Source organism: Lepisma saccharinum, chromosome 29 (assembly GCF_977018435.1).
Source record: "Lepisma saccharinum chromosome 29, izLepSacc3.1, whole genome shotgun sequence".
NCBI lineage: Eukaryota > Metazoa > Arthropoda > Insecta > Zygentoma > Lepismatidae > Lepisma > Lepisma saccharinum.
The window spans coordinates 13212170-13219953 of NC_139257.1; the positions used below are offsets into that span (position 1 = coordinate 13212170).

General features: G+C 32.9%; 1 long non-coding RNA gene across 1 annotated transcript; it reads right to left on the reverse strand.

Annotated features, from left to right (window-relative positions):
• Nucleotides 1–951: 951 nt before the first annotated feature.
• On the reverse strand, nucleotides 952–7573 carry LOC145981353 (uncharacterized). Its single transcript, XR_014440959.1, has 3 exons — nucleotides 7479–7573; nucleotides 4590–4635; nucleotides 952–1301 (listed from the first exon to the last, which is right to left on the reverse strand). It is a non-coding gene; the product is annotated as an uncharacterized LOC145981353 (long non-coding RNA).
• Nucleotides 7574–7784: the final 211 nt, after the last annotated feature.

The window sequence follows — 7784 nt, forward strand, 5'->3', positions numbered from 1 at the left end:
TCACTCCGTATTTATTCTTTTTGGAAGGGATGTACTGCCGAAATGAAAGTCTTCCCCGCCATGGTATCATACTTTCGTCGACACAATTTTTTTCCCCTGGTGTGTATATTTCTTGGAATTGTGAAATGAGTTTGTTGGTGATGTTCGTAATTTTATGTAATCTATCATTAGGGACAGCACGTGAATTGTCTGCAAAATGCCACATTCGTAGAAGCAGTTCAAATCTGTTTCTACTCATTATACTTCGGGGAAGAGGAAAATCAAACAAAGCACTAGTGCTCCAGTATTCTGATAATTTTGGTACTTTGATCACCACAAAATTTTAAAACAGCGTGATATTCGGAAAGAACAAGACAAAATGTGGTAACACAAAGTGAATAATTACGTGTATGAAATCATATACACGTGGCATACAACGTCAAATTGAAAACCTACGCCGCGTGTATAGAAATGCATACACACCACAAAAACCTGAACAATGGGCTTAATTTCAATTGTATTGAGATATTATGCATACACATTTCATTCACAGTCAGTCAGTAACAAGAAAATCGGATTGGCCCAGAAGAGATACATTTTTAGTTACACGGTGGCAGTCAATGTGTTAAAAGGTGTCTGAAGGGGTTTTATCGAGTTTTGCACAAAACGTAATCGCCACTCCTTGTGCTGTTTTCATATTCATGACGAGGGTACAAAACACTGCATAAATTTAGAAGCTGTAACTCACTCAATATTGCACCGAAACGGAAGGCGATTTCATTGAACACTCACCAGTGTGACACTACGTAATACATGTATCAAACGCCAGATGGCAACATTTACCTTCTTACAGTGTTTGCTTTGTTCAGAAGTGATCTGACGTGCTAGCTTACAACACTCAGATCACAATAAGCTAGCTATCATCCTAAATTTCGAAGGAGCAGGCAGCTGTTAAGTATTGATAAACTAGAGTAAATAGTAAATCTTAATATTTATTTGCAGTTCTGGCAGATGTAGAAACGAAAATATAAAACTGATCAATGAATTCTATAAAAATTGTATTCAGTACACCTTTTATGATACCTGCTTTATCGTAGATTTATTTTGTATTTTTCTGACTTACAACACAGTAACGTTCACTACGACGTTTATTTCTTTACGTTTCGTAATTTTTTCAGTAGTGGTGACTGACTCCTCATCAAGCACCCTAAGAGATTTCCCATTCCGTTGATGTTTCGAAGATCCGTCTGTCTTCCCTCTCCTTGTTTTAGTTTCTGGGCGCTTCCCAAGATGGGTAGATTTTTCGTTCCCATAAATATTTGCTAAAAGAAATAACGAACTTAAAGTTAAAATCATACCTCCAAATCGGAATAACTAATAACAGAAAATAAATTTAGTAAGCTAACCACCTTATACATTGCTATAAATAGTGAATTGTATTGAATGCACAAGATGTCAATTTTTGAGTCCAGTTAGTGTTCAAATATAATTTGTATCTTCTGTCTATACAATTCTAACCTTCGGATTAGAAGAAGCTTCATTAGCATTTAAATTATGAAAATTATTAGTGTTTTCTGTGACGAATTCTAAATTTTGTTCTAGTAACAATAATATTTAAATGATTTATTTTTATTTTTACATGCAAACAATGCACAACTTATATTTTGATGGCAACTTATTTACTACCCTATTTCGAACATAAATTTAAATATAATTTCCGTTATAAACAAATATAACATTTTTAAGCTTTATTAATTTATAGAAAAACCGCTAGGCACCTCTAAGAAGTCCGAAAATAAAGTTAAAATCAATCAAACGACTTTAGTAACATTGTTAAGCCTTGTTTTTATATTTAATAAAACATTCAAACGCTGACCAAAGCAAAAATTATTGTATAAAAAATACACTATAAACGTAACGTTTTCACCCTCTAACAGAGTCTTCTTCAAAGATTCACAGTAATTTTTAAAAAAATATTGTGAATCTTTGTCTGAAGAAGACCCTGTTAGAAGGTGGAAACGTTACGTTTATGGCAAGGAGACCCGGAGAATTTTTATGAAGGGGGGGCAGGGTCATAGAAACTTTTATTATTATGAAAATGCTATATTCAAGCACACAAAAGAAACGGGACACGACAGAATGGGAGAAGGCTAGGAGAATAGGGAGGGAGAAGAGAGGAATAGTAAGGAAGTGGTAAGAAGCCAAGGAAATAGAGAAAAAAGGAGAAGAAGAAATGATGAACAGGAATGGGGGACTGAAAGTCAACAAAGAATGGAAAGGAGTGCTACAAGGAGTGAAAAAGATGAGAGAAAGGAAGGAGGTAAGAAGAGGAAGAAAAACGAAGACAGAAAAGAGGAGGAAACGAGTCCAGGAGGTAAGGAACCTGTCTATGTCCAGAAGTGGAGGAATTGATAAGGCACAGACTCTCACCAGGTACCTGTCAATTACCTGTCAGGAGATTCCACACTAAGGAATTCCTGACAGGAAATGTCCTAAGATAAGGACTAGTGCCTCCCTGTACTGGGAGTGTATATATAAGATGATGGTTGTATCTTTCATCAATTCATTGTGAACATTCGTCTGAAGAAGACCCTGTTAGAGGGTGGAAATGTTACGTTTTTATGTATACTATAAAAGTTTGCCTTGGTCAGCATTTTAACGTTTTATTATTATTATTGCTATTATTTTTGTTTCTACTACTACCACTACTTATGTTGTTTTAAAAATTGCATATAATTGTAATTTCTATATTTGGTATAACTGTATACAATTTGCATAACTGTAGATATATAATTAGATAGTTAGATAATGAGTGTAAAATAGACTGTAAGCTTAAGTGTAACCGTGCTTCAAATAATAATAATAACATTTGAATTTGAATATAAAATTTTGGGCACTTAGGCTATGTTGCACCCGTCAATTTATGCGGTATCCAGCCCCTTACCAGAACTAAAATAACATGACTGTAACGTCGTGTTGTAACAAAAATATTAAAATATTCTGACTTCGGTGAAAAGCTGAGGCTGTCAAGAGGCACTCAGCACACACACGGACAAAACACAGGATAACACAAAAAATATACTGGCCAGAGTCTCGTTCGTCTGCAAAATGCAGTCCAGGGTGGAAGTGGGGAATAATAATAGTAATAATTCTTGTTATCATTATAGGAATAATTGCTGTATCTTACGGCCAGTAAGTCACAGAAAACAATACTTTTTGTTATAAAATATTCCTACAATTTCACTATTGGAATTAAATTCCAGAAATCTCAAGGCGAGGGGTGTAAGTGCCTCTCCTGGACCTCCCTGCGGCGGCCTTGATTTATAGTGTATTTTTCATACAATAAATTTTGCGTTGGTTAGCGTTTGAGTGTTTTATTAAAGGACTTTAATTTAAATATATATCGTTGAGATCGGATGGAAATGAGCAGAGATGCAAGCCAATAAGTAATTCAAGATAAAATTCACGCCATATTAGAGTGTCGACATTTAAAGAGTGGCAGCCAGCGGCGATGATTAGGGGGGGGGGGCATTTGCCCCACACTTTTTGCCACTTTTGCACCCGCACTATGCTAAACCTTATGTATCAAGGAAAAGTAAACTGTTCTCGCCCCTATTTTGAAACCTTGCACCCATCCAGTTTTGGAACCCAATCGCCGCCACTGGTGGCAGCTATGCATTTCGATATCACATCACGCGTTTCTTGGTTTCTTCCTCAAGAAGCATAAATATTTATTTATTTAATTATTAATACCTTCAACAGAGGTATATTCTCCAGTGACAGAAGGCGTACATAATAATAATACTACTAATAATGAATAGTAATTAAAATATTGAAGAATTACAATACAACTAAAATAGATACATATGCATACATCCATAAAATGTTTGCTTGTTCTTAACTTTTCTTCCAACTGTTTGGAGGCACATAAAATGTTTATCCAAATGGAAGCGTCTAATCCTACTTATATGTAGATAAAGTTCAATAATAAATACGTATGATGTTAATAAATTTAATAATATTTTATGTCGAAAGTGTGAGGTGGGTCTATTTCTTTGCATGCAAGTGTACATATCACAACTTATATTAATCGGGCAGCTCTTAAATTTTTGGGTTTTTGGAATGTTATGGATGAAAATATTTCTGCAACGTAAATTATTCTTCCTTATATTAAACTGAAGTTTTCCAAGAAATAAAACTATTATATAGTATGCCGTTTACTGTTTTGTAGAGGAACAATTGATCTAACAATTTTCGCTTATTAATAAGAGTTTCGAAATTGAATTCCTGAAGTAGGTCTTTGTGGGGTGTTGTCATGTGGTGGTTTATTATATTTTTTGTAAACCTTTTTTGAATTCTTTCGAGACTATTTTCATAAGATTTATAAATAGGGCCCATATAATATACGCATACTCAAGTTTACATCTCACTATATTTTTATATATTGTACACATTCATCTGTGATCCTGTAGATGATCTTCGATATCGTGAAACTACTTAACTTTGTTACCTGTAATTGTTCTCTCACCAAACATAGAATAGAAAATATACATAGAATTTTCGTCAATTGGTTTGAATTATTTAACTGTGCTCCCTTGATTTATACTCACTATTAACTTCACCGTTCATTCCTTCATTGGCATTCAGGATATGTATCTGAATAAAATAGTAGAATAAAATGTCAGACGTTTATATTCCCAATATTTGAATAACAAAGCCAAGGCTTTGTTTTAATTATAACGTGCAACATTCTACGTGTGAAACTTTTCAGTTAAAATTCAAAGAAATACGTGAAATATTAAAGGTTTGAACCAGCATTAAAAACGTTCAACACACAAAAAGTAGCTAAAGTTAATTCACGTAATAATATAAAAGAAAAAATAATTAGTAAATCATGAAACTCAACCTTAACCTTTGGATCTTAACCTACCCAAAATTAATTTCAAGCACTTTATTTTGCTTTTCTCATACAACAACAATAATAATAAGATAATAACAATAAAAATAGTTGTAGACATTTATAACCTAAGGAAGATACTGCTGGGCCCGCAGTTTTAACACCCTGCTCACAATTTCACCTTAATTTTGAATTCTATCTTCGCTTGTTCTTCTTCCATTCTCTGTTGTTCTATATATTTGTTCTGTCATTTATTCCATCAGTTATTTATTCCTTATAAATTCAATTAGGTAAAACTTTGATACTGAATAAAAATATAAAGTTATAATTCTCCCAGTGGTTTGTTTCCTTCGTTCCTAGCAGAAACCAGAACCTCTGCATTTAAAGAAACAAATTATGTGTGCAAGAATATAAGAATGGGCTTAGGGTAATACTACCGTAGAATCAAAATACAAGTTTATCTAATTCTCTTTAGTTACTTAATTGCTTAATTGTAAATTTTGACCATGAGGAATACTTGTAAATGAAAGAACTAATGCTTTGGTTAATATAGAAACCCAACAAAAGTTTCGGTATTCTGATGATTATCATCTAAATATATTCAATTGTGCTTTTGTGAATGTTAGAGAATTATTTAAGTGCGATAAAATTGCATGACATCTATTTTTTTTATTTAAACAGCGATTCTGTGGAATCAACTACCAACAAAGTATACTTGCAATTCCTTATATAAAGTAAAATATACGTATAATTTTTATCAGAAAATTCACAAGTATTGCTCGGCAAATTGTCCATGACTTCTTTAATTAATTTCTCTCTTGTATCCTGTTAGTTTCTAAGGAATTATAATTAAGATAATTATCTTTTTATTTTGCTGATGCAGAAGTTGCCAGCAGCCTATTTGGTGTTTTATTCGAATTCTTGAAGCTCTCATTACGTACAATATAGAGAGTAAACTTTGGTGATGGACACTTTGCTTGGTGATACTCGTGGATCCCACTGTACAAAGATAATTTTTCTTTTCTTATGCCCCACATCTTCTGTATTGAAATGTCTACTTGATGTTAAAGAACGGAATGTTAAAAGTTTAAATTTAATCGCTATATTAAAAAATAAATATAATACAATGAAGGTAGTACAATTTAAGAATAAGAAAATTATATGCTATATAATATCCTTAAAACTGAAAAGTACAAACAATCAACATTAATTAGAATGAGTAGTATGTATAATAGAATAACATTCACAATTCCAAATATTGATTTTAATCTTAACATATTGGAATATATAAATGCTATAAAAGTAACACTTGACAGAGATACTTTCACAAACGGTTGATTATTTATTGTATTTATTATTTATTTGTAGAATATATTTTATATGTATCCCCTATATCCACATAAATATGTATGTATGTGTATGTATAATGTAAATATATGTATGCGTATGAGCTTATGGATATGTGTAAATTAAATTGTGTATGGATTTATTTCATTATTGTTTCTCTCCTATTATGGTCATATTTTTCTGAACAAATCTAATCTACATATGCATTCATGAGAAATGTGATTTTATACTATATTCTCTAACGAATATTGGTTGTGGATTTATGAAAAACTTATAAGGTAAACCGGGGTATTAAGGGCCACGGAGCATTAAGGACCGTGTGCTAGAATTTTGTAAAAAGCGCAAAGAAATGCGAAGCGGCAGGCGCACCAGCCGTGTGCACGGCCCGTGATCCTTTTTTTGTGTGTGTAAATAGTACTCTGCACACAAATGGTGTGTAAGCTGCGTAGTTAAACCGCGAAATGGAACCAGCCTAAAAACAGACGCGCGAAAACGCCATAAAGAACTGCTGAGCGGCTGTATGAAGTTAAAAGCTCACCCTGGAACGTCTACTGCACTAACAGCTGCAGAAGAATCACAATTAGAGGAGTGCTTCATTCTATTTCCTCAGTGGGCTTTTGGAATGAACAAACAAGACTTGTGTGACGTAGTTCAAGATTATTGTGTTTCGAAAAAGAAGGACGTACTATTCAAAAGCGGACCGGTCCTTGATACCCCATTGGCTGGTCCTTATTACCCAGCAATGGGGCAATTGGGATATTACAACCTACCTTTCAATTCATTGTTATTTTTGCCTTTGCATTATATTCCCACTCGTTTGTGTTGTCATTAATGTAAACTAGAAAGTACACATTCCAGAATGCATCCTGTTTGTGTTTTCTTGAACAGCTCTTGATGAATTTCTTCAATGAAATAGCAATTTGATGGTCCTTAATACCCCAGTTTACCTTATGTGTTATATATATATATATATATATATATATATATATATTATGCGAGCACATCATTACTCTACGATATATAAATATACTTACGTTATAGTTATATCTATGTAATATGTATGCATGCTATTTAATCTCACTTATATTCACATTCACATATTAATTATGTTATTTTAATGCTTCTGTAATTGGAGATATCCTTTCTCTGTAGTAGACAAATAAATAAACAAAGTAAAACAAAGATTCCACTGTTAATGAACTGAACTTTAATACTACTTTAAATATTAACTCCAATATCTAATTTCAGGAATTACCTCCAGAATCACAAATATAACAACGACCATTAAAGCGTTCATTCTTGATTGACGACAAAAAGATGATCAACACAAGGAAACAAAGAAACAGAGAAAACTTACATGTTGAACACTAAAACAAGAATCTGTAAACCTAAAGTTTTACGACCTTCGAAACTGCTTTGCTGTAAAAATGAAAACAAAGGGTGATGATATTAACGCACACATGGACATTACGTTTTATATTCCATGATATAGAGGTAATCGTAAAGTTCCTTTCAAGCAGTATCACTTGTCATCTTCCTAACTGATACTTATCGCTTTGTG